The 15,877-nt window shown below is 40.4% G+C and overlaps 1 pseudogene; it reads right to left on the reverse strand.

The window, feature by feature from the left end:
- Nucleotides 1-15,301: 15,301 nt before the first annotated feature.
- Nucleotides 15,302-15,420, reverse strand: LOC142121946 (5S ribosomal RNA; annotated as a pseudogene).
- Nucleotides 15,421-15,877: the final 457 nt, after the last annotated feature.

Consider the following 15,877-nt stretch of genomic DNA (forward strand, 5'->3'; position numbering starts at 1 on the left):
GATTGCTCTCTACTTATATAGCAATCAATCATATAACTTCACTTTGATCCAAAATGACTACACCCTGAAGATCTCTGGTGTGCTCCTCTTACCTATTTCCATGAATATTCCTTTCAGAAGAACCAATGGAATCTCCACAAGAAGGCTGATCACCCAGAACCTGGAGCCTTTTTTACACCTTTGGAATCCATCCAAACATCACTTCTAAGTCACTAGTGCAGAGGACAATATTACCAGTGGTGGAACAGTGCATCACTGGGCCCCATAACACAATTTAGGTAGACTGAGCATACGTGATCAGACGCATGCACCATTCGACATGTGGTGGTCAGAAGAGGGTGTGGGGGTTTTGGACTGGGAGGGTAACTTGGCAATGCTGGGCCCTCCTCCATCTCTGTGACCAGTAGCTGCCACTTGGCCTGCATTCCACTTAGCTCCGCCATTGAATAATTCTCTATCATATATTTCATTCTGTTATATATACTGATATACAGTACTATATATATGTAAATATATATATATATATATATATATATATATATATATATATATTTACACACACACACACACACACACACACACACACACACACACACACACACACACACACACACACAAGCATGTGTAGCATGTGTAGGGATATAAAATAGTACAGTCTCTGCTTTTGCTCTGTGCTTCTACCATACATTATAACTGATCCATTATTCATGCTGTATTTTATGGCTGTGTCCCCTTTTGCTTTTTTTTTTACATTGTAATAAAACTCATTGAAGCATTCTTTTCAAAACACAGCCAGAATTTAAATAAACACACAAAATTCTCCAGATATATCGAGCCACTTTTATACAAGCCGACCATTGTGCTTTAAAATTTAAAACTGATTCTGATGAGTGTCTGTAATACATTTTCTGCGGTGAGCGTGGCTTCAAATGACATTTGATCTGTTTATTTTTTCTGTACTCCAACTCAAAATCTTTTTTTTTTTTTAAATGTGGTCAGGAGAAAGAATTACACAAAGAATGGAATGTTAAAAAAAAGAGAGTAAGAAAGTCTGCCTGCTGTTTGTTTATGCTTCTTACCTATAGGATAAGTATATTGTGCTCTGTTTGTCCATAGTGACTTTGGGTCAGTTTAAGAAAAGGTGAAATAGTTTTAATCTTATGCTCTTTGTTAGCTTTGTAAATATATGCAATGCTAAAGTTCTGCAAAGTAGGTCAAAGTTATTGAATTTTCAAGTTGTTGAGAAGACATCTGGTTTTCATTAAGCAAAAGCCCAATTTCCTACTTTCCATGGAGACAGTTTGTCAAACGTCCAGTTCATAAGTGTAATTGTATCCCTTGCTTGCCTTTTAAAGAAAACAGGGCTGGGAGGAGGAGTGAAGAAAATGGATAGAAAATGGACTTTGGAATTCTGTTCGATGAACAGCCCTGAATAGTGTAAAGAATAATCCTCTAGAAAAATGTGTTTTGTAATTGTAAAACTTTGTGGCAGTTCTGATTTAACTGTTTTAGAGGTTGTAAGGATGAAAACCTGCCTTGTTCAAATCTTGAAACATCATTGGATCACCTAATGTTGTAGATGGTAACTTAATAAATTGATAAATCTGTTTCATATTACATTTTTCCCATACATGTTTAAGTTATTCGAATACATGCATGTTCTTCTACAAAGAGGCCACAATATGCTGGACTTGTAATAAAGAGGCCTATTTATGAAAGGGGATTTTCCTATCTGTTATAGGGCTTCTCCCAGTGACAGCTCAGGATGGCAATAGCAGGGTACTATCAGAGAACAAATGCTTTATTCATTTATTTAAAGCATTTTTTTTAGAATATCAGCATAACTATTATTTTTTTCTTTTACTATATAAAATATTTTTTTACATCTTATTTTTGTACATTTTTGTTTTGGTGAAATTGGAACTGGAAGCACCAGATCCATTGCGCATGCGTAAACTGACATGCATGTGTATATGACCCATGCGCACACTGGTCTGGCCAAATGGTAAATTCTGCCCTATAGCTGCCAGCCAGTATCACTCTGTCGCTCTCTGTCGCACTCTGCCGCCCTGTCAACATTTTCGTGGGAAATCGTTATGATAAGCTGTTCTCAGTGCTGCATATTGATAATTATCAGTAGAATGTATGTATATCCGAAAGTGTGCACACATTTAAGGGAGAGACTGGATTGAGGCTGCAATATAGTTTTGCATCATATACAAATGTGTAATATTAATGAAAGTATAAGTTTAAAAATGTGTATAGCTCAAGGCAATCAGTATTGTGTCTAGAGAAGCTGACTAAGACCTTTCTGAACCATCATCTCTACAATGGAAAGAATTACTGTTTAAAGACATCCAGTAAGAGAAGGGTTTTCAGGCTCCCCCTTTAAAGGAGTTTTTTTTATACTGCAAAGCTGTAGTGTATAATTTCATAAGTCTCCTCCTAAGGGCCATTTAAGAGACAAAACTTGACTTTTGTTTATATTGAATAAATAAGACATGACTATTTTCAGCTCTAATTACTAGATTCTAAAAAGTTACTTAAATAAAATGTATAAAGCTGCTCTGTTTGGTAGAATCCTGTAATTGTTTGAATCATAGAATTTAACAAGCCATTCAGTTACAATAATGTGCAGTGCATTGTGCAACTTAAACTTATGGTATGGATTAAAAAACAACAATGGAATGTGACTGATAGTTTCATTTGTTTTACAGATGGTAGCAAAACATACAAACTATAAATAATTAGCATTGTTTAGAAATGTTTATGAATATATTATTTAAAAATATATTGTACATTGATATAACTTTTAAGAAATGATAAATAAAGTGCTAGTATATAGGTAATATTTTGTTGCTAAGGATGTCTTTTAAATATAAATTGCTTTATGAAAATAGTCACTGAGACACAAACCATCCCAGATTGTCTTGCTTATGGTCAAGATCAGGTGTATAGAGCATACTTGCCAACACTCCCGAATTCTGGGTGGGTCTCCCAGACTCCCAGGAGAGTATGACAGTCACCAGCATCTGCCCACTTCCTAGTGAAGTGGGCAGAATTAAATCCAAAATGCCGCGATTCACCGGAAATCACGTGACGTAATTTTGCAATGTGGGCGGGGCCACAAATGGCACGGTTTTCGAAGCCCCCCCCCAATCGGGTTTAACTCCATTGCATTAGAAAATGGTGGAGGCTTTAAGGGGAAATTAGGGTAAACAAAAGAAGACACAAGAGTGGCACCTGCTTAAGACTCCTCACTCATATGATTAATATAAGACATAAATGAGGCAGTATTTTAGAATAAGATTGGAAATGTTTAAATTAATGAAGGTGGTATAATAAAGTAAGTTTTAGGTTGGACTGTCGAAGGATGTTTCATTCTTTCCACCTTGCACAGATTAATTTTACAGGGACAGTTCCAAATACTGGGCAGTAATATGTATCGTGTAATGTCAGATAAGTGTACTTGTCTAAGTAAATAAGCAGTGACAGTCAGAGTTTTTTGAGGTTTATAAATGTACTTTATTGTTTGATTTACAGCTACGTTTAAACCCAGGTATAAATAGAATTATTATCATTTTTCTCCCAATGTAGTTCTTTGCAGATATAGGACATGTTGACTAGCCAATTTATCAGGACATCTAACTAATAACAAGTTGTTACCCATTTGCTCTGAGAACAGTCTGACTTTGTCAAAACATTGATTCAACAGGTTGTCTAAAGTGAGAAACATACATATTGGCTCATAACAACAACGTGTGCCGTATTTGTTGAAATTTGGCTGTTGAGAATCACTACTATAATTAGCTCATTACACATACTAACAAAGGCTTGATTGCATTGCGATCCAGTGAATGGGGAGGTCACCTTATTAATCTGAGGTTACTGTCATGTTCCTGAATCCATTCCAGTGCTTAGCCTTCTTGCTTGGAAAAAAGCCTATTTGCAATTTACTGATCAGCAACGATGTTCATATATTCTGTGACATCTAAACACTGCTCTGCTCATGTGACGGTACCTAATCAGTGCAGCAAATGATAATATGTGTGTGTGTGTGTGTGTGTGTATTTCATCATCATCATCATCATCATTTATTTATATAGCGCCACTAATTCCGCAGCGCTGTAGAGAGAACTCATTCACATCAGTCCCTGCCCCATTGGAGCTTACAGTCTAAATTCCCTAATATAGACACACACTCACACACAGACAGAGAGGGAGATAGACAGACAGTGAGGGAGAGACTAGGGTCAATTTTGATAGCAGCCAATTAACCTAACAGTATGTTTTTTGGAGTGTGGGAGGAAACCGGAGCACCCGGAGGAAACCCACGCAAACACAGGGAGAACATACAAACTCCACACAGATAAGGCCATGGTTGGGAATCGAACTCATGACCCCAGTGCTGTGAGGCAGAAGTGCTAACCACTAGGCCACTGTGCTGCCCATATTTATTGTCAGAGATGTATAAAATCAAGCACTTAACCATGAAGTCTCTATTTGCAAACATTTGTGATACAAAATGGGTCATTCTGAAGAGTTCAGTGACCTCCAGCATGGTACTGTGATAGGATGCCACCTTTGAAATAAGATGGTTTGTGAAATTTCATCCCTGCTGGATATTCCACGGTCAACTGTAAGTGATAGTATTAGAAAGTGTAAGCGTTTAAGAACAACAGCAACTCAGCCACAAAGCAGAATACCATGTATAATCACAGAGCAGGATCAACGATTGCTAAGGTGCATGGTAAAAGTCGCCAATGCTCTGCTGATTCTATTGCTGAAGAGTTACAAACTTCCACTGGCATTAATGTACGTACAAAAACTGTGCGGCGGGAGCTTAATGAAATGGGTTTCCATGGCTGAGCAGCTGCAAGTAAGCCTCACATCACTGAGACCAATTACAACCGTCACACACCAACACTAGATAGTAGAGTAGTGAAAACGTGTTCTGTGGAGAATCTAATCATGCCTCTCTGTTTGGCAGTCAGATTAGCGACTTTGGGTTTGGTGGATACCGGGAGAAAGTTACCTGCCTGACTGCATTATGCTAACTGTGAAGTTTGTTGGAGGAGGAATAATGGTATGGGGCTGTTTTTCAGGGCTTGGGCTAGGCCCCTTATCTCGAGTGAAGGGCAATCTTAATGCTTCAGTATACCAAGTCATTTTGGACAATGCTATGCTTCAAACTTTGCGGCAACAGTTTAGGGAAGGCCATTTTTTATTCCAACATATCTGTGCTCCAGTGCACAGAGCAAGGACTACAAAGTTATGATTTGATGAGTTTGGTGTGGAAGAACTTGACTAGCCTGCACAGAGCCCTGACATCAACCCCTTTGATCACCTTTGGGTTGAACTGGAACGGAGATTGGGAGCCAGGCCTTCTCCTCCAACATCAGTGCGTGATCTCATAAATGCTCTACAGAATGAATGGGCACAAATTCCCACACTCCAACATCTTTTGTAAAGCCTTCCAAGAAGAGTGGAAGCTGTTATTGCTGCAAAAGTGGGACCAACTCTGTATTAAAGTATATGTATTTGAATACAATGTCACTACAGTCCATGTTGGTGTAACGGTCAAGCATCCGAATACTTTTGTCAATGTAGTGTGTATATATATTCTACAGAGTACATTGTTTGTGTTTCTTAGCCCAGTGATATGTTTCTTTCAGCTGTTGAACTAATCTGTTGAATGATTTTACCTTGTACTCTGCAGAAGGTTTCTCAACCTTTGTATGGTAATTTTCTGACCACAGGACCTTTTCGCTGATTGCTTTTTGGGTGTTCACACAATCTTGAGAGAACTTTTATACTCTCATGTACAAAAACCAAAGATGTTTTTCTGCCACTCGTTATCATGTAACGTACAATGTAATTTCAATATTTTGTCTTGCCCATTGTCCCTCAGCAATGTATACACTATATATTGACCTGTCTCTCTGCTTTAAATAGCATTGTATGCACATCTATTTCATAGGAATGGCAGATAAATGATCCCAATCACTTCCTGGAATGCTTATAGGGTAAATCACAAGTAAAGTGATAGTGTTAAAATTTTAACTTGCTAGGAAAAATCCGGCAATTGAATGCAGTCCTTAGGGCAGTGGATCCCAAATTTTCTCAATTCGAGGCATGCTTAGAGTCTCCATAATTTTTTTCAATGCACCCCTAAGCCAAAATTAGTAGTTACCTGTCTGGCTTAACACCGGTCCTGGCTGTAACACCTTTATAAGGAGCCAGTTTAAAAAGTTTTCAGAAGTTAAGATGCATTGTCAATAATCTTCAGAATTTAGCCTCTTATTTGAAAATAAATATAATACAATTTGTCAACTTAAATAAATAATGCTTCATTTTTAAAGATTTTTTGGGAATCTTATCATTAATTGTTTTGAGAAAACAGTTTTGCAACACACAACTCCCATGAGTTTATTGAATGCTATACTAGATGAAAGCTTATAAAAAGAAAAAAAGTAGGACATAAACACAATGGGAGCACATGCAGTTAGTAAGACAGTAGAATCACAGTTTATTGAGGTTGCTATAACAACAACAAAATCAGCGCAAATGATTATTATAAGATTGTAGACATTTATCTGTAGGTGGGCTGATCACACAATACAAGACAAAGCATACAAAATCAATGAATATCAAGTACATACACATATAATATCAAAATACAGTGATGAAATTTAGCATGCAAAAGTAGAGATGCTCAGGCTCAGTTCCTCTGAAACCAAACACACCCGAACTAAGGGGATCTGAACTTAGGGGATCCGAGTACCCCGGCTCAGTACTTTCGCGCTTTTTCGTAATCGAAAACGAGGCAAAATGTCATTGTGAAGTCGTCGGATCTTGGATCTCACGAGTTTTGGAATCTATAAAATACAGCCCTCCACGGTGATCTAGCGCCATTTGAGAGAGGGACACAGAAGGGGTAGCATAGAGTGTAGAGCAGTTGGGCAGGCAAAGTTAGAGAATTGAAAGAGGAGGGTGGTAGCAGTGTTACTTTTGTCAATGTAGTGTGTATATATATATTCTACAGAGTACATTGTTTGTGTTTCTTAGCCCAGTGATATGTTTCTTTCAGCTGTTGAACTAATCTGTTGAATGATTTTACCTTGTACTCTGCAGAAGGTTTGTCAACCTTTATATGGTAATTTTCTGACCACAGGACCTTTTCGCTGATTGCTTTTTGGGTGTTCACACAATCTTGAGAGAACTTTTATACTCTCATGTACAAAAACCAAAGATGTTTTTCTGCCACTCGTTATCATGTAACGTACAATGTAATTGTCACGGGCACTAGGAGTCTTGCCCAGGGATTGACCAGATGACTGGGCTTACCAGAGTGGTGAAGTTAACACAACGGTCCTCTGGTAGCAGGGTGACTAGCGGAACATATATCACAGCAAATGAAGAGAGAATGCCAATAAAGAACAGGAAAGTCAGTGACTTGCAGCAATCTTGGTCAATGAGTCAGCGACTAGCTGATATAGTGAAAAGGCAGATTTGAACACGGAGATCAGGATGGACGTGAGCAGATGCGGGAAGGTAGCGGGGAAGTCAGTGGTCTGCGTACAGCAAGTTGTACCACTGCTTATGTTGAGAAGACTTGTCCAGGTGCAGGTAGGTAGCGGGGAAGTCAGTGGTCTGCGTACAGCAAGTTGTACCACTGCTTATGGTGAGAAGACTTGTCCAGGTGCAGGTAGGTAGCGGGGAAGTCAGTGGTCTGCGTACAGCAAGTTGTACCACTGCTTATGGTGAGAAGACTTGTCCAGGTGCAGGTAGGTAGCGGGGAAGTCAGTGGTCTGCGTACAGCAAGTTGTACCACTGCTTATGGTGAGAAGACTTGTCCAGGTGCAGGTAGATAATGGGGAAGTCAGTGGTCTGCGTACAGCAAGTTGTACCACTGCTTAATAGGTGAGGATGTGTACAGGTGTCGATGAGTGGAGGCATACAAAGGATAATAGGATGCAGACACTGAGAGCACAGAGGAACTTGATCCCAATAGATATGCAGCATATCCAGCAAAGTCTATAACGGTATGAGGCGCTGCTTGGTAGAGACTTGCTCAGCACAGATATGCAGGCCAATAAAGGATAGTCAATCACAATTATGCATATAACCACTGAGTAGTACAGTTAATTCCAAACAGATATGCAGCGTAACAATAACAGTCTATAGCAGGTATGGATACTGCTGCTGAGAGTGGAAACTTGTCCTAGCGGATATGCAGAGTAAACGTAGAAAGTCAATAACAGATAGGCATACCGCTATTCAGTAGAACAGTCTGTCCACAGGGAGATGCAGGAACTGCAGAGACGCTGGACGGCAGAGACGAGTGTAGGAACCACAGGTGAGTAGATCCGGTAATCAGAGTCCAGCTGAGGACACAGGCAGGAAACAGGAGACTGTAGCAGGTATGGAAACCAGCGATGAGTAGCACAGGGAATTCACAGGAACTGAAGACACTAGTAGTACACAGGAGACAGTAGTGGGTATGGAGACCAGCGATGAGTAGAACAGGAATCAGCAGGAAACTGAATACACTAGTAGAACACAGGAGACACCTTCAGAGACTCACAGGGAATGAGACTCAAGATCAGGCAATGAGGTAATGAGCACAGGTGCCTTAAATAGGGAGAGTTGCCTGATCAACCAATTAGATTAAAAGCAACAGTCACAAGAGTTCTTGGGTGCTGCGCATGCGCAGTCCATCAGGATGGCGGACGGCCGCGGTTCAAGATAGGTGCCGGCAGGAAGGCTAGGGAGCCACGCACCAGCATAGAGGCACTCACGGTCCGGTGAGTGACAGTAATTTAAATATTTTGTCTTGCCCATTGTCCCTCAGCAATGTATACACTATATATTGACCTGTCTCTCTGCTTTAAATAGCATTGTATGCACATCTATTTCATAGGAATGGCAGATAAATGATCCCAATCACTTCCTGGAATGCTTATAGGGTAAATCACAAGTAAAGTGATAGTGTTAAAATTTTAACTTGCTAGGAAAAATCCGGCAATTGAATGCAGTCCTTAGGGCAGTGGATCCCAAATTTTCTCAATTCGAGGCATGCTTAGAGTCTCCATAATTTTTTTCAATGCACCCCTAAGCCAAAATTAGTAGTTACCTGTCTGGCTTAACACCGGTCCTGGCTGTAACACCTTTATAAGGAGCCAGTTTAAAAAGTTTTCAGAAGTTAAGATGCATTGTCAATCTTCAGAATTTAGCCTCTTATTTGAAAATAAATATAATACAATTTGTCAACTTAAATAAATAATGCTTCATTTTTAAAGATTTTTTGGGAATCTTATCATTAATTGTTTTGAGAAAACAGTTTTACAACACACAACTCCCATGAGTTTATTGAATGCTATACTAGATGAAAGCTTATAAAAAGAAAAAAAGTAGGACATAAACACAATGGGAGCACATGCAGTTAGTAAGACAGTAGAATCACAGTTTATTGAGGTTGCTATAACAACAACAAAATCAGCGCAAATTATTATTATAAGATTGTAGACATTTATCTGTAGGTGGGCTGATCACACAATACAAGACAAAGCATACAAAATCAATGAATATCAAGTACATACACATATAATATCAAAATACAGTGATGAAATTTAGCATGCAAAAGTAGAGATGCTCAGGCTCGGTTCCTCTGAAACCGAACACACCCGAACTTAGGGGATCTGAACTTAGGGGATCCGAGTACCGAGCCGAGTCGGCTCAGTACTTTCGTGCTTTTTCGGAATCGAAAACGAGTCAAAATGTCATTGTGAAGTCGTCGGATCTTGGATCTCACGAGTTTTGGAATCTTTAAAATACAGCCCTCCACGGTGATCTAGCGCCATTTGAGAGAGGGACACAGAAGGGGTAGCATATAGTGTAGAGCAGTTGGGCAGGCAAAGTTAGAGAATTGAAAGAGGAGGGTGGTAGCAGTGTTGAACAAAGTAATCAGTGACATTCAGGAGAGCTCCATAGCTCCAATGTTAAATCTCATTGCAGAAAAATACAAATAATAGTGTTTACAGGGTTGATGTAATTCTGCAGTCCAATTCTACTGTGTTATATAGGTAACACACAGAAAGGAGAGCTCCATTGGTAATTCTCATTGCAGAAATACAACTACTAGTCCTTGCAGACTTTTCTTCTAAATTTGCACAAAAAAGTGTTATATACACCTAAAGAGAAGAGCTCCATTGCTCCATTGCTAATTGTCATTGCTGAAATACAAATACTAAGCCTTGCAGGTGTTTCTTCTGACTTTTTTTTTCTGCCACTGCCATGTGCCAATGTGTCCTAGATGTGGTAGGAACTGCCGTGTGTTTGAGTCATTGCTCTGTCGCTTAGCATCCAGCCAGGTCGCTGCAGTATTTTTCCGAAAGTGTATGAAAATAATAATGTGACCTGTGAGGTTGTCAAAATTGACTGCAAATTACTTGAATTTAGTGTTATTGAGGTTAATAATAATGTAGGATAAAAAAAGAGCAGAATTATGTGATTTTAGCATATTTTAGGATTATTCTAAAAAAATACAAAACCAAAACCAAAACCAAAACACACAAGGGTGGATTTGCCTAAACGAAAACCAAAACCACTTCACTGGGGACAGTGAGCATCTCTATGCAAAAGTTATTGCAGTGTAAAGCTGGGTACACACTGCCTAATTTTCCACCAACTTTCTATGTTGATCAATTTAACATCTGATTGATGGTCCTATTGCTTGGTCTATAGACTGCATACACACTAGCCTCGTTTTAGACAATAAATGGAAGAGTGACTGTCCCGGTAGCGACTTTTACAGCCATGTTGTCATGAACAATTGCCGAAGACTGAGAGGCTATGGAATTTTACAAACTGCGGCGGTACCATTATGTCACGGGCACTAGGAGTTCTACCCAGGATTCACCAGTTGATAATGCTTACCAGAGGGGCGGGGTTTACACAGCGATCCTCTGGGCAGTAGGGTGAATAGTAGGAACGTTATACAACAGCAGGTGGAGAGAGAATGTCAATGGAGTAGATAGGAGTCAGCGACTCGCAGCTATAATGGTAGGAAAGTCAGCGACTTGCAACTATAGTGAAGAGGCAGGTATCAACCAAGAAGAGCCGGGCGGACGTGAATAGGGGAAGGAAGGTAACGGGAGAGTCAGTGGTCTGCGGATAGCAAGTTGTACCAGTGCTGTGATGAGAAGACTTGTCCAGGTGCAGGTAGGTATCGGGAGAGTCAGTGGTCTGCGGATAGCAAGTTGTACCACTGCTGTGATGGGAAGACTTGTCCAGGTGCAGGTAGGTAGCTGGGAAGTCAGTGGTCTGCGGATAGCAAGTTGTACCACTGCTGTGATGGGAAGACTTGTCCAGGTGCAGATAGGTAGCGGAGGAGTCAGTGGTCTGCGGATAGCAAGTTGTACCACTGCTGTGATGAGAAGACTTGTCCAGGTGCAGGTAGGTAGCGGGGAAGTCAGTGGTCTGCGGATAGCAAGTTGTACCACTGCGAGGAGGTGAGGACTTGTCCAGGTGCGGATAAGTAGAGTAATAGTAATAGTCTATGGCTGTATGTATACATCTGGAGAGCAGAGAAGCTTGTCCAAACAGATATGCAGGGTAACAGCTAATAATCTATAGTGGGTATGTATACCGCTGCTGAGTAGAGAGGCTTGTCCAAAGCAGATATGCAGGATAACAGCTAATAGTCTATAGCGGGTATGTATACCGCTGCTGAGTAGAGAAAATTGTCCAAGGCAGATATGCAGGATAACAGTTAATAGTCAATAACAAGTATGCATACCGCCGCTGAGTAGAGAGGCTTGTCCTGGTGCAGACACAGCAGGAGAGCTGGGAGGCTGAAGCGGGTATGGGAACCGCCGATGAGCAGAGCAGGTAATCCAGCAGGAAACAGAAGACACGAGCAGGACACAGGGAACACCTTCAGAGACTCACAGGGAGTGAGAATCAAGATCAGGCCACAATACAAAGGCCACATGTGCCTTAAATAGGGAGAGATGATTGATCCACCAATTAAGTTAAAAGCAAGGTCATAAGAGTTCAGGGATCCTGCACATGCGCAGTCCTATCAAGATGGCGGACGGCCGCGGCTCAGGACAGGCGCCGGCAGGAAGGAGAGAGAACCACGCACAAGAGCAGAGGCACTCACGGTCCGGTGAGTGACATATTAATGGGAAACATGTCAGAATTATGCCACCATCATACAGTGGATTTTACTACTATTACAAAGGATTTTTTAGCATAATTTTAATGGTCATAGTTGTTGCCAACTAGTAATTCTTATTTGTGGAATAATGGTTGGGAAAAATGGTAAAGTCTCAGACGGAGGTGCATTGGAGCATACTACCTTCCATAACAAACTAAAAAAAAATGCCCCTTAAAACTCCATCAAGGAACTGTACAAAATATCGACTTAACTTTGTGTTTGTGACAGATGACATCTTTGCATTTTACAACAATGTTTTAAAGCGTATCCACAACAAAATCTGAGCATTGAAAGGAGTATATTTAATTACAGGGTCACACATTGCAACAGCTAAACCTGCATTATGGTCACTGTACTCACCTATTTCCCTCTTTCTGCATTCATTTGCTGGGCTGAACTGAGCAGGCACACACCTGGTCTGCTGAATACTTCCTGCATTATCTTGATTGGCTAATTGTCTGTCAGCTCTGTCTATTTAAAGCACTTGCTTCTCTACCAAGTTGCCAGATCTTCATGTCTACTCTCCTGTTCAGATGCCCTGTTCCCTTGCTCCTGTTTGCTACCTGTTCTCTGAAGTCTCCAGCACATCTATCCGCAGATCATCACAGCCTTTGTGACTACTCCTCTACCCTGTGGTAATGCTCTGCAAATTATTGCTACCTGTTCTCTGAATCTTCAGCATATCTATCCGCAGTTCCTCACAGCCTCTGTGTCTACTCCACTATCTTGTGGTAACGCTTTGCAGATTATTGCTATCTTTTTTCTGAGTCTCCAGCACATCAATCCGTAGATCATCACAGCCTCTGTGTCTACTCCACTATCCTTGTGGTAAACGCACTGCTTGTTATTGCCACCATCACTACCGGCCTCCTGTGTTAATCAGCACACTGCTCTACTGTCTCCTAATCTCTCAGCCATCCTGGTACTCCTCATTCAAAGCATCTTCAGTTATAGTCCTGGTTCTCTTTACAGTTTCTCTCATCACCTTCTAGGAGAACCGCGACCTGCAGTCATGGAGCTGCGAAGATCAAGCGCTCTTGCTGGAGCCTCTGACAAAAAACTCCCACTCTGTTAGATACCACACCTTCTAGGAGGTGTTGCCAATGTGAGCAGACTGTACGGGTACTCCTCTGACTCTACTGGTTGTGACATACAGACTGTCACGTGCTAGACGTGACAAAGGTTGACAAAGTGGTGATGGCCTGTTGTGCTCTCCATAACTTTCTACGGCGTAAATCCCACAGTATACGTAGTAATCTGGCATATGTTGACAGTAATGTGGAGGACATGTAGGTAGTGAGCTTGACACCACTAGAGTGTGGACAATCTAGAAATCTGAGTTCATTGGCTAAATTAAATCTTGAGGCATACCTTATATTTCAATGGGGATGGTGCAGTGCCATGGCAGAATGGTTGCTTATAACAAGTCTTTATAAACATGTTATGTATTTACATTGTTTTGCTATTAATTTTAACATCAATAAACCTGTTACATGATAACAGCTGAATGTATTGTACTTACTGTGCCACTTAGAGTTATATCATCTGCTTGCTCCACCTCTGTGGGTGAACTGCTGTCTGAGGCCAGGAGGTAAATTTATCAAGCTGGAGGTTTTGTGGCGCGTTTGAAAAACCAATCAGATTCTAGCTATCATTTATATAGTACATTCTACAAAATGACAGCTAGAATCTGATTGGTTGCTATAGGCAACCTCTCCACTTTTCAAACCCACCGGAAAACTCTCAGCTTGATAAATTTACCCCCAGATCGCTAGCCGAGTGACATGGTGTTTCTTGGTCTTTGACAAAGTGTAAAACATCAAAGTACCATAGCTTTGGCACATACATGTCTTCAGCTGCAGCTCCTGATTTTTGGGAGGTCTCAACGTTGTTTAATTCTTTCTTATACACAGTCCTAAGTTTCTGGATCTTGCTCTTTGGCCATTCCACTGTTGCTCCAGGGTAGTGTGGTAGACATGCTTTTACTAGGTCTTGCATCGCCATGGTATGCATCATTCTGTCTGAATAATCTTTGGATTTTGTTTTCCACAAACATGGTTGGGACCTGTAGGTCTCAATAAATTCCTTCATGAGGTCAGCATTTCTTTCGTAAGCCATTGTGTTCTGCTTGCAGAAAATATAAATAAACATATTTAACAGCTGTGTTATAACGCAATACAAGTATGCACCTTTCAGAAAGAACTTACCATATATATGTCAACGAATGTACGCATAAAAACGATCGTAAAATCCCTTCGTATTAAATGGTCCTGTACGGGTTAAAGTTATAGCTAATATTCTCCATATACAAGATTATTATGCATGAATAGTTTTCACCCACAATGCTCCATTCTGTCGGGCATCATCGCTGATTGGTCCACAGTTTAAACCAATGCCCTTGTGTGAGTGTATAAAATTACAGAGGAGCCTGTCTGGCGCCGAGGAGCAGGTGTTACAGGAGCAGGTGTTGGTGGGGAATGTAGCAATGGAGCCAGAGAGGATGCTATAAATGAACTAGAAGGGCAAAAAATATATATTCTCCTCGACAATTATATACCACCAACAGAATATTCTATTAAAACATTTTATTAAAAAACAATTATTTATAACCATAAATCAAATTATGGATAACTCATAGGAAAATGAAAGATCAAGCAGTAATAAAATTCAGAGCTCAAATACACAAAAGAGAAAAAAAGCAGGTATTAAATATAACAGTCTCTGATTGTAAGACTCGATGGTGCACATGAGATAAAATAGTATTTTACCGTGGTTAATAGTGGATAGTAAAGAGGTTTCTTTAACTTTATCAGCAGTCCAATAGAGATTAACTCTTAATCTGTGCCATATAACAATTTATAACTCATGGACAAAATGATAGCTTCCAATAATTGTGGAACTAAAAGTCCCTTCTACAGTTGTATGTGTGAGCTGACCATCCGAAATTAGCATTCCACAGATTGTCTCCTATTTAGGATTATACTCACTAAGACAGCCATCTTAATACCCAGCTCTGTGGATGACGTATCCTCCGAGCTCACCTCCAAGGGAGACAGCGGTTAGCTATATTCTTTCCTCGGTCTACAGCACCTGGTATTACCAGGTGGTCTCCCATCCAAGTACTAACCAGACCCAACCCTGCTTAGCTTCCAAGATCAGATGAGATAGGGCTTGTTCAGGGTGGTGTGGCTGTAGGTGGTAATAAAAGGTACATGACAAAACCTCAGACAGATGTCCATAGCATAAGTAATTGATCTTAATAGGGCACAGCAATCAAGTTTAAATAGCTGGATCAAAACTTATCTCTCTTATTCCACGAAAAAAAGACAATGAGCACAAGAGCGCTTGTACCTCCAAAATATCCAAAAAAACTGACGCATTTCTCCACAGTAACTTGTGGTTTCCTCAGAGAAGGTGGTGGGAAATGGTACTAGAAGGTCCAAAAAAATATGAAGAAGTTGTGGTCGGTGATGGAGATAGTCAAGAAGAAGAAGAAGAAGAAGTAAAATTTACGGCAGTTAAAAGAGCAAAGCCAATGAGCCCAAGAGAGGTGGAGATGATAATAAAAGTACTGGACCAGTACGACTACAACTGTAAAAAGTGAGAATACCAAAAAGTTAATAATAGAAAGGAACTGATAATGCAAAAACTACT

The sequence above is a fragment of the Mixophyes fleayi genome, chromosome 1 (assembly GCF_038048845.1).
Source record: "Mixophyes fleayi isolate aMixFle1 chromosome 1, aMixFle1.hap1, whole genome shotgun sequence".
Taxonomy (NCBI): Eukaryota; Metazoa; Chordata; class Amphibia; order Anura; family Limnodynastidae; genus Mixophyes; species Mixophyes fleayi.